The following is a 12,778-nucleotide window of genomic DNA, read 5'->3' on the forward strand; positions in this document are numbered from 1 at the left end:
TCTCCATCTCAACACTAAGATCCAGTTCCACTCAACAACCAGCAAACTACAGTGCTGGACATCCTATGCCAAACAACTAGCAAGACAGGAACACAACTCCACCCATTACCAGAGAGGCTGCCTAAAATAATAATAAGGTCACAGACACCCCAAAACACACCACTGGACGCAGTCCTACCCACCAGAAAGACAAGATCCAGCCTCAGCTATCAGAACACAGGCACCAGTCCCCTCCACCAGGAAGCCTACACAACCCACTGAACTAACCTTACCCACTGGGGGCAGACACCAAAAACAACGGAAACTACAATGAGCTATCACTTCACACTGGTCAGAATGGCCAACATCAAAAAATCTAGAAACAGTAAATGCTGGAGAGGGTGTGGAGAAAAGGGAACACTCCTACACTGTTGGTGGGAATGCAAATTGATACAGCCACTATGGAGAACAGTATGGAGGTTCCTTAAAAAACTAAAAATAGAATTACCATACGGCCCAGCAATCCCACTACTAGGCATATACCCTGAGAAAGCCATAATTGAAAAAGTGTCATGTACCAAAATGTTCATTGCAGCTCTATTTACAACAGCCAAGACATGGAAGCAAACTAAGTGTCCATCAACAGACGAAAGGATAAAGAAGCTGTGGCACATATATACAATGGAATATTACTCAGCCACAAAAAGAAATGAAATTGAGTTATTTGTAGTGAGGTGGATGGACCCAGGGTCTGTCATACAGAGTGAAGTAAGTCAGAAAGAGAAAAACAAATACTGTATGTTAACACGTATATATGGAATCTAAGAAAAAAAAAAAAAGGTCATGAAGAACCTAGGGGTAAGACAGGAATAAAGACACAGGCCTACTAGAGAATGGACTTGAGGATGTGGGGAGGGGGAAGGGTAAGCTGTGACAAAGTGAGAGAGTGGCATGGACATATAACACTACCAAACGTAAAATAGATAGCTAGTGGGAAGCAGCTGCATAGCACAGGGAGATCAGCTCAGTGGTTTGTGACCACCTAGAATGGTGAGATAGGGAGGGTGGGAGGGAGGGAGACACAAGAGGGAAGAGATATGAGAACATATGTATATGTATAACTGATTCACTTTGTTATAAAGCAGAAACTAACACACCATTGTAAAGCAGTTATACTCCAATAAAGATGTTAAAAAAAATATCTAGGGAATTCTCTGGTGGTACAGTGGTTAGGGCTTCATGCTTCCACTTCAGGGGGCACAGGTTAGATACCTGATCAGGGGACTAAGATCCTGCAAGCTGTGCGGCGTGGCCAAAAAACTAAATAAATTAAAAAAATAAAAATATCTAATTTCTTTATTAAAGAAACAATTAAGAAAATGGTAATAGGAACATACATATCGATAACTACCTTAAATGTAAATGGATTAAATACTCCAACCAAAAGACAAAGACTGGCTGAATGGATACAAAAACAAGACCTGTATATATGCTCTCTACAAGAGACACACTTCAGACCTAGGGAGGCATACAGACTGAAAGTGAGGGGATGGAAAAACATATTCCATGCAATGGAAGTGAAAAGAAATCTGGAGTAGCAATTCTCACATCAGACAAAATAGACTTTAAAATAAAGACTATTACAAGAGACAAAGAAAGACACTACACTTGGAGGCTTCCGAAGAGAGAGGGAGAAGGATGGCGGCAGTAATAATGGATCATCTGGGTGCATTATGGATGTAGAATCTGAGGGGGAAGCTGGCCTTGGGGAAGTCTACCATTCTCGAAGACAAAGTACAGCAAAGACAAGATGTGGTATTTGGTAAAACTGATACGAGGAATGTCCACTGACCAGGCTCTGGCTCAGCTGGAATTCAGTGACAAAAAAGGGGCCCAGATAATTAAAGAGGTTCTCTTAGAAGTACAAGATATGTCAGTGAGAGACCACACACAGTGTGGAATTCAGATCCAATTTATATATAGCTGAGTCCACCTCAGGGCGAGGCCAGTACCTGAAATGCATCCAGCACCACGGCAGAAGTTGCTTTGGAATTACGGAGAAGGTTTTTTGCCATTATTTTGTGAAGTTGGTGGAAGGCCCTCCACCTCCACCTGAGGCGCCAAAGACAGCAGTCGCCCATGCCAAAGAGTATATCCAGGAGCTTCGCAACCGGACCATCATTCACACTCTATGATGGGGGTATTAAGACTCCACAGTGTACATATTTTACCATTTATTTCCTAAAACCAACAAAAATTGAAGACAGATGCTTTTTATGATTTGTCATTGAATTACTGAAATATGAAGTACAACTGCTAGTTTTACATGAATATTTATAAAGCTCTGCCCATCTCTCTTGAGCCTCTGGGTATATTTTTTGTATTGGCAACTAGGAAGGAGAAGTCAGCTTTAAATGTAGTGACACGCTATATAATTCAGAAGGCTTTTTTGAGTGCCGTTTGAAGGCAATGTTAGCTTTCTAGCTTGTGCCCTGCAGGTGGTAGTTTTGATACGGACTTGAGTAGAAAGTTATAGGATAAAAAAGCTTGTCCTTATTATTTCACTTGATTTCTCTCCTGGAACTGGGGGAGGGGGTGGTAGAGGGGAGCATCCCTGCACATTGTTTCAGTGTAGTATTTCAGGGCATTCTGTAGTTCAGTTTTTCCTTTCACTGTTGGCATAGGCCAGTGGACGACAGATTATATTTTCCTTTACTGTTTTAGTAGTAACTTGAAACTACAGGAGTTTATTAGATATATTAATCTAAAACTCCAAAAACCATTTAACTTAGAATGTTTTATTTTGCTTAAATAATGACTATTTTTATGTCTCTTACCAATAATGTTTACTATTGCTTGGCTGTCTAGTTTAGGATTGATTCATTTTTCAGAGTGAATTCAATTACGGAGAGAGGAATTGAACCAGTCTCAGCCTTGCACTCTAAAATAACTGATATGTTTAGGACATTCCACCTGAAAGTGGAAAAATACACTTTCTTCTCAAGTGCACATGGAACGTTCTCCAGAATAGACCACATCTTGGGTCACAAATCAAGGCTTGGAAAATTTAAGAAAACTGAAATCATATCAAGCATCTTTTCCGACCACAACACCATGAGATTAGAAATGACTTACAAGACAAAAACAGTAAAAAACACAAATACATGGAGGCTAAACAGTGTGCTGCTAAATAACCAAGTGATCACTGAAGAAACCAAAGAGGAAATCAAAAAAATACCTAGAGACAAATGACAACAAAAACACAACAATCCAAAACCTATGGGACACAGCAAAAGCAGTTCTAAGAGGGAAGTTCATAGCAATTCAAGCTCACCTCAAGAAACAAGAAAAATCTCAAATAAACCATGTAACCTTACACCTAAAGCAACTAGAAAAAGAAGAACAAAGAAAACCCAAAGTTAGTAGAAGGAAAGAAATCACAAAGATCAGAGCAGAAATAAATGAAATAGAAACAAAGAAAGCAATACCAAAGATCAATAAAACTAAAAGCTGGTTCATTGAGAAGATAAACAAAATCGACAAACCTTTAGCCAGATTCATCAAGAAAAAAAAGGGAGAGGATGCAAATCAATAGAATTAGAAATGAAAAAGAAGAAGTTACAACAGACACTGCAGAAATACAAAGCATCCTAAGAGACTACTACATCTCTATGCCAATAAAATGAACAACCTGGAAGAAATGGACAAATTTTTGGAAAACTACAACCTTCCAAGATTGAACCAGGAAGAATTAGAAAATATAAACAGACCAATCACAGGTAATGAAATTGAAACTGCAATTAAAAATCTTCCAACAGGGCTTCCCTGGTGGCGCAGTGGTTGAGAGTCCGCCTGCCGATGCGGGGGACACGGGTTCGTGCCCCGGTCTGGGAAGATCCCACATGCCGCGGAGCGGCTGGGCCCGTGAGCCATGGCCGGTGAGCCTGTGTGTCCGGAGCCTGTGCTCCGCAGTGGGAGAGGCCACAGCAGTGAGAGGCCCACGTACCAAAAAAAAAAAAAAAAAAAATCTTCCAACAAACAAAAGTCCAGGACCAGATGGCTTCACAGGCGAACTCTATCAAACATTTAGAGAAGGGTTAACACCTATCCTTGTCAAACTCTTCCAAAAAATTACAGAGGGAAGAACACTCCCAAACTTGTTCTACAAGGCCACCATCACCCTGATACCCAAACCAGACAAAGATATCACAAAAAAGAAAATTATAGACCAATATCACTGATGAACATAGACGCAAAAATCCTCAACAAAATACTAGCAAACAGAACCCAACAACACATTAAAAGGATCATACACCATGATCAAGTGGGATTTATCCCAGGGATTCTTCAGTAAATGCAAAACAATCAGTGTGATACACCATATGAACAAATTAAAGAATAAAAACCATATGATCGTCTCAATAGATACAGAAGAAGCTTTGGACACAATTCAACACCCATTTATGATAAAAGTCTCCAGAAAGTGTGCATAGAGGGAACCTACCTCAACATAATAAAAACTATATACAACAAACTCACAGCAAATATCATTCTCAATGGTGAAAAACTGAAAGCATTTCCTCTAAGATCAGGAACAAGACAAGGATGTCCACTCTTGCCACTATTATTCAACATGGTATTAGTAGTCCTAGCCACAGCAATCAGAGAAGAAAAAGAAATAAAACAAATACAAATTGGTAAAGAAGAAGTAAAACTGTCACCGTTTGCCAGTGACATGATACTATACATAGAAAATCCTAAAGATGCCACCAGAAAACTACGAGAACTAATCAATGGCTTCGGTAAGGTTGCAGGATACAAAATTAATGCACAGGACTTCCCTGGTGGCGCAGTGGTTAAAAATCCGCCTGATGATGCAGGCGACATGGGTTTGAGTCCTGGTCCAGGAAGATCCCACAGGCCATGGAGCAACTAAGCCCATGCGCCACAACTACAAAGCCTGTGCTCCAGATTCCATGAGCCACAACTACTGAGCCTGTGTGCTACAACTACAGAAGCCCGTGTGCCTGGAGCCTGTGCTCTGCTACAAGAGAAGCCACTGGAATGAGAAGCCCGCACACTGTAACGGAGAGTAGCCCTCGCTCACTGCAACTAGAGAAAGCCCACGCACAGCAATGAAGACCCAACACACCTGAAAGTAAATCAAATAATGATAATAAATAAATAAAAATAAGGCAGTAGGTGGCACTCACTTCCCTCTTGTTAGCAGAAAATTGTTAGAGTGTTCAGCGCTACCTGGTTTTCGTTGATACACGTGTTTTCATTGACAAGAGGCACTCCGTCCATGGCCCTAGACCAGTGTTTCTCAAAAGTTTATATGTAGATGAAGAACTTGGGGTGCTTGCTTATTAATGCAGACTTCTGGGTTTTACCCCAGAGATTCTGATTCACTAGAAATCTGTTTTAAATAAGCACTTCCTGGTGATCCTATTGTAGGGGACTGCACTTTGAGAATATCCCTCTAGTCGAATGAAGAATGTATCTTTAGCACCATGTTTTAAGATGGCATTAATTATAGATACTATTTACTGGGACCACATTACTTGACATGCTCCCTGCTATATTTTACAAATAACTATCTCAGGGTCACACAGTTTATAAATATTGGAGCTACGATTTAAACTCTAAGTTTAAGTACCTGGTTCTGCATCCCTAATGAATGTACAGGTATGTTTCTGGGCCTCCACAATTAACCTAATGTGTGGGTAAAAAGGCAAAGGGCTCAGTGGAATAAGGCACTGAGGTTTAGGGCAGATTCATTCTGGGTCCTAAGCTATTCTAGCATGGAATCATGGAAATAACACTGGAGTGGTCAAAGGCGAACTTCATTCTAGTCCTGGCATACTCATTAACCAGAAGAACACTCTGGGCAGGTCTCCTCCCTCCCTGGCCTCCATTTCATTCATCTAGAAGATAAGAGGCTCAGTGTTCTCTGTAGACCACCTTCTTCAGAATCACTTGAAGGACTTGTTAAAAGATCCAAATCCCTGGGCCCTACTCTAAGACGTAGTGAGTCAGGATCTGGTGTGGGAGACCAGGGGGTTTGCACTTGTAATGAATGCCCCAGTGATGTGTGGCTAGAGAATCACTGCATCAGAGGGTCTCTAGGTTCTCTTTCAGTGCAGGAAGTACACTGATCATAAGTTTAGCTCAATAAATGACCAAGTGGTGAACGTGCCCAGGTAAACAGGTGAAGAAATAGAATGTGACTGCAACCCTGAGTCTCCTTCATGCCCCCTGCCAGTCACTACCCACCTGTCTTCCCCAAAGGTAACCATCACCCCAACTGCTATCATATGATAGGTATTTTTTTAAAGGTTAGCTTTTGTTTTCTTTAACTCAACGTAATTTATTGGGCAACCATTATATGCCTGGTGCTGAGGATACAGGTAGTAAAAGAGGAATCGGCCCTTGCTTGTGGAGCTCACACTCTGCTGGGAAAGGCAGAGTAATTCAGTAAATCACTAATTACAAGTCTTCACTGTGCTGAGTGTTACGAAGCAGAGGGACATGGGCCTATGGCAGCAGACATCAGGGTGCGCTGGAAAATAGTCATTGGATTTTTGGGAAAGTTTATTTTCTTAAAGACACAGTGAGGGGAAAGGGTAAAATGGCAAATGTCATATGGATCAGTAAAGAGTTATGTTGTCAGAATGCTGACTTGGGTTTTGTTTTCAACTGTATAAAACATTAGGACCACTTCATCCTTCTAGAAGTAAGATGTGGGATGTGTGATGTGGATGGGGAATATACTGTCTTTGGAGCTGACTCAGAGTTACCAAACTTTATGAGGCTCCAGCTAACCCTGAGGGGAAAGACATGCGAAGTGAGTATACTGCAAACACTGCAAAATAAAATGAATGTATTTTTCTCTGTGGGGAAAAAAAAAAAAAAAAAAAAAGAAGGACACTACATAATGATCAAGGGATCAATCGAAGAAGAAGACATAACAATTATAAATATTTATGAACCCAACATAGGAGTACCTCAATATATAAGGCAAACGCTAACAGCCATAAAAGGGGAAATTGACAGTAATACAACCATAGTAGGGGACTTTCACAACCCACTTTCAAAAATGGACATATCACCCAAAATGAAAATAAATAAGGAAACACAAGCTTTAAATGATACATTAAACAAGATGGACTTAACTGATACTTATAGGACATTCCATCCAAAAACAACAGAACACACTTTCTTCTCAAGTGCTCATAGAACATTCTCCAGGATAGATCATATCTTGGGTCACAAATCAAGCCTTGGTAAATTTAAGAAAACTGAAATCATATCAAGTATATTTTCCAACCATAACGCTATGAAACTAGATATCAATTACAGGAAAAAATATGTAAAAAATACAAACACATGGAGGCTAAACAATACACTACTAAATAACCAAGAGATCACTGAAGAAATCAAATAGGAAATCAAAAAATACCTAGAAAGAAATGAAAATGAAAACACGATGACCCAAAACCTATGGGATGCAGAAAAAGCACTTCTAAGAGGGAAGTTTATAGCAATACAATCTTACCTTAAGAAAAAGGAAACATCTCAAATAAACAACCTAAACTTACACCTAAAGCAATTAGAGAAAGAAAAACAAAAAAAAAAACCAAAGTTAGCAGAAGGAAAGAAATCATAAAGATCAGATCAGAAATAAATGAAAAAGAAATGAAGGAAACAATAGCAAAGATCAATAAAACTAAAAGCTGGTTCTTGGAGAAGATAAACAAAACTGATAAACCATTAGTCAGACTCATCAAGAAAAAAAGGGAGAAGACTCAAATCATTAGAATTGGAAATGAAAAAGGAGAAGTAACAATTGACACTGCAGAAATACAAAGGATCATGAGCGATTACTACAAGCAACTCTATGCCAATAAAATGCACAATCTGGAAGAAATGGACAAATTCTTAGAAAAGCACAATCTTCCAAGACTGACCCAGGAAGAAATAGAAAACATAAACAGACCAATCACAAGCATTGAAATTGAGACTGTGATTAAAACTCTTCCAACAAACAAAAGCCCAGGACCAGGTGGCTTCACAGGGGAATTCTAATAAACATTTAGAGAAGAGCTAACACCGGTCCTTCTCAAACTCTTCCAAAATATGGCAAAAGGAGGAACACTCCCAAACTCATTCTATGAGGCCACCATTACCCTGATAACCAAACCAGACAAAGATGTCACAAAGTAAACTACATGCCAATATCACTGATGAACATAGATGCAAAAATCGTCACAAAAATACTAGCATACAGAACCCAACAGCACATTAAAAGGATCAAACACCATAATCAAGTGGGGTTTATCCCAGGAATGCAAGGATTCTTCAGTATATGCTAAACAATCAGTGTGATACACCATATTAACACACTGAAGGAGAAAAACCATATGATCATCTCAATAGATGCAGAAAAAGCTTTCGACAAAATTCAACATCCATTTATGATAAAAACTCTCCAGAAAGTAGGCACAGAGTGAACTTCCCTCAACATAATAAAGGCCATATATGACAAACCCACAACTAACATCATTCTCAATGGTGAAAAACTGAAACTATTTCCTCTAAGATCAGGAACAAGACAAGGTTGTCCACTCTCACCACTCTTATTCAACATAGCTTTGGAAGTTTTAGCCACAGCAATCAGAGAAGAAAAAGAAATAAAAGGAATCCAAATCGGAAAAGAAGAAGTAAAGCTGTCACTGTTTGCAGATGACATGATACTATACATAGAGAATCCTAAAGATGCTACCAGAAAACTACTAGAGCTAATCAATGAATTTGGTAAACTAGCAGGACACAAAATTAATGCACAGAAATCTCTGGCATTCCTATACACTAATGATGAAAAATCTGAAAGAGAAATTAAGGAAACACTCCCATTTACCACTGCAACAAAAAGAATAAAATACCTAGGAATAAACCTGCCTAAGGAGGCGAAAGACCTGTATGCAGAAAACTATAAGACACTGATGTAAGAAATTAAAGATGATACAAACAGATAGAGAGATATACCATGTTCTTGGATTGGAAGAATCAATATTGTGAAAATGACTATACTACCCAAAGCAATCTACAGATTCAATGCAATCCCTATCAAACTACCAATGGCATTTTCCACAGAACTAGAACAAAAAATTTCACAAGGTGTATGGAAACACAAAAGACCCCGAATACCCAAAGCAATCTTGAGAAAGAAAAACAGAGCTGGAGGAATTAAGACCCCCAGACTTCAGACTATACTACACAGTAATCCAGACAGTGTGGTACTGGCACAAAAACAGAAATATAGATCAATGGGAAAGGATAGGAAGCCCAGAGATAAATCCATGCACCTATGGTCACCTTATTTTTGATAAAGGAGGCAAGAATATACAATGGAGAAAAGACAGCCTCTTCAGTATGTGGTGCTGGGAAAACGGGACAGCTACGTGTAAAAGAATGAAATGAAAACACTCCCTAACACCATGCACAAAAATAAACTCAAAATGGATTAAAGACCTAAATGTAAGAACAGACACTATAAAACTCTTAGAGCAAAGCATAGGCAGAACACTCTATGACATAAATAACAGCAAAATTCTTTTTGACCCACCTACTAGAGAAATGGAAATAAAAACAAAAATTAAAAAATGGGACCTAATGAAACTTAAAAGCTTTTGCAAAGCAAAGGAAACTACAAACAAGATGAAAAGGCAACCCTCAGAATGGGAGAAAATATTTGCAAATGAATCAATGGACAAAGGATTAATCTCCAAAATATATAAACAGCTCATGCAGCTCAATGTTAAAAAAACAAACAACCCAATCCAAAAATGGGCAGAAGACCTAAATAGGCATTTCTTCACAGAAGATATACAGATTGCCAACAAACACATGAAAAGATGCTCAACATCAGTAATTATTAGAGAAATGCAAATCAAAACTACAATGAGGTATCACCTCACACTGGTCAGAATGGCCATCATCAAAAAATCTAGAAACAATAAATGCTGGAGAGGGTGTGGAGAAAAGGGAACCCTCTTGCACTGTTGGTAGGAATGTAAATTGATACAGCCACAATGGAGAACAGTATGGAGGTTCCTTAAAAAATTAAAAATAGAGCTACCATATGACCCAGCAATCCCACTACTGGGCATATACCCTGAGAACCATAACTCAAAAAGAGTCATGTACCACAATGTTCATTGCAGCACTATTTACAATAGACAGGACATGGAAGCAACCTAAGTGCCCACAGACAGATGAATGGATAAAGAAGATGTGGCACATATATACAATGGAATATTACTCAGCCATAAAACGAAACAAAATTGAGTTATTTGTAGTGAGGTGGATGGACCTAGAGACGAAGTGAGAGAGTGGCATGGACATATATACACTACCAAATGTAAAACAGATAACTAGTGGGAAGCAGCCAAATAGCACAGGGAGATCAGCTTGGTGCTTTGTGAGCACCTAGAGGGGTGGGATAGGTAGGGTGGGAGAGAGACGTAAGAGGGAGGGGATATGGTGATATATGTATATATATAGCTGATTCACTTTGTTATAAAGCAGAAACTAACACACCATTGTAAAACAATTGTACTCCAATAAAGATGTTAAAAAAAAAGAATTATAAGCTAGGAAGGAAAGTTTGAGATGTAAGAAGAAATGAACAAAGAACATTATTTTAAAAAATACTTTTGTATATATTTTTATATAAAAATAAAAAATTTTTGTTTATAAAAAAGGTTTGTTTATAATTGCCTGTTTTTAAAAAATAATGTCTAATCTTAATATAATATAAAAATATGATATAATTTTTTAAAACAATGTCTAATGTTAATCAAAAAAAGCATAACTAAATTACTGGAAAAGAACATGTAAGTAGGAGGTGATAAACAGAGTTAACATGTTTTATGATCTTTATGTTGCTTAGAAGAGGGAATTCACTGGCCACACAGTCAGTGATGGAGGCCATGCACAATTCAGTCACACAGTCTTCTCACCAAGGCTTATCCAACTACAACCAAGCCAAGTACCAAATCTGCCCACAACAAAGGACAATACTGAGCCCTGGGTAGACTAACAAGCTACCTAGGGAAATACTGATGACATTAGACTTCTCTGACTTTGAAGAGGTCAGTGCTTTGACTTAAACAGGATACAATCTTCTCTTTATGGATTTAACTTCTCTTCTTCAGCACTTCTTCCAGGACCACAATTCTTAGACATACACAATGCCTTATCTATCACATGATAGCCTGCACAACATCACCTCCAACCATGAGACACACTTGACCATTAATGGGCCCATAACCTAGAAATGCTGATTTAGTACCAAAGCAGGGGGACAACACCCAAAAAGGCTGGGTTGCTGTCCTAAAGGAATGCAGTATATGTCTTAAATCACAGGTCAATATATAGTGCCATCTCCCCTATAGTAAGGATACATGGATCAGGAAACTGAGAAGAGGAGGTGGGAGTGCTCTCTCGCATTTAACCACCTAATAACTCACTAGAAGAAGGTTGCTTCCACCAAAGAACACTATCATGGTGTGATCAATTAGAAGCTTAAATTGTCCCATGGCCATTTTGAGCTTCTCATCCCACTGAACCAATGAAAGAGTGTCACCATTTCTGTTATGCAATGGGTGAAAGGAAGGAGATATATAGAATCCAAGTATTCACGGGGATACCCTTAAATGAAAGTGTAACCCAATAAGTCCAGGCCATCAAGGACTTAGATGTTGCAGGAAAGAAGGTACGGATCACCCTATGAAGTCATGAACCCTATCCAGCTGAAGTGCCAGCAGAAGGTAAGGGGATTGTACAAGAGGTGATGGAAGAAGGAAACCATGGTTACCAACAAGGCTTCATGGCCAGCTATAGAGATGGGGACTATAGCAGTTATGTTTGTTTCACTAAATCATTTCTTTTCTCCCTTTTACCCTCTGCTACCTTACAAGACTGGTGGTAGCTCAAGTTTTGGATAGGAATATGATATAACTGACATTGGCTCACAATGACACAGGAGCTGAGGTGACTTCATTCTGTGTTGGGGATGCTAACTTTTCACATGAAAGAAGGTTGAGAGTAGATGCCAGGAGGTGAGTGGAATTAACTATGCCAGATATTTTCCATTTGTCCCTCTGGATCCATCTCCATTCTCTCCTTGCTTCCTTCCCCACAGATTGATGTACTCAGGTCACATCAGTGTGCTCTCTGCCCTTGGGCTTCCAGTAGAATTAAGCTAATTGGATTGCAGGGAGGAGAGTGAAGTCAGCACGTTTATTTCTCTGGTTCCCTCCCTGTGAGTTCACTTCAGACTAGCTGTGTCCCTTGACAGAAGGTTACTATCCCTCTCAAAGCAGCCCCATGTGACTCTCTTTTTCCAGGTTCTGGGAACCTCTCCTTCCCTTGTCTCTTTGGGCCTAGAAATGGTGACATCTCTGCCGCTATAGCCCGGGGTTCCTGCACAAGCCCTAATTGTTCCCCTATACCATACCTTTGGAATTAATTCCTTTGTAAATAAATGCTTCTTGAATTATCTTAATTTGAAATATCTGTTTCTATTGAGGCCCTGATTGACCTACTCGCTGTGATTCCATGTTATATAACACAATGTCTGTGAACAACCCCTACATGGAGAGATTTTTTTTAAACACCCATAAACCCAGACACCTGGATAATTTGTTATGGAAACAAAACTGATTAACCGTTTGGCAGTACCAGATGGGCTCAGAAAAGGTTGCTATAAGAACACTTTCTGGGTAACCAGGAA

The 12,778-nt window shown here is 39.2% G+C and overlaps 1 pseudogene; it reads left to right on the top strand.

The window, feature by feature from the left end:
• Positions 1-1,520: 1,520 nt before the first annotated feature.
• Positions 1,521-3,119, top strand: LOC149748290 (large ribosomal subunit protein uL22m pseudogene; annotated as a pseudogene).
• Positions 3,120-12,778: the final 9,659 nt, after the last annotated feature.

The sequence above is a fragment of the Delphinapterus leucas genome, chromosome 10 (assembly GCF_059928025.1).
Source record: "Delphinapterus leucas isolate spDelLeu-1000000601 "Yukka" chromosome 10, BTC_Dleu_Yukka2, whole genome shotgun sequence".
Classification (NCBI taxonomy): domain Eukaryota; kingdom Metazoa; phylum Chordata; class Mammalia; order Artiodactyla; family Monodontidae; genus Delphinapterus; species Delphinapterus leucas.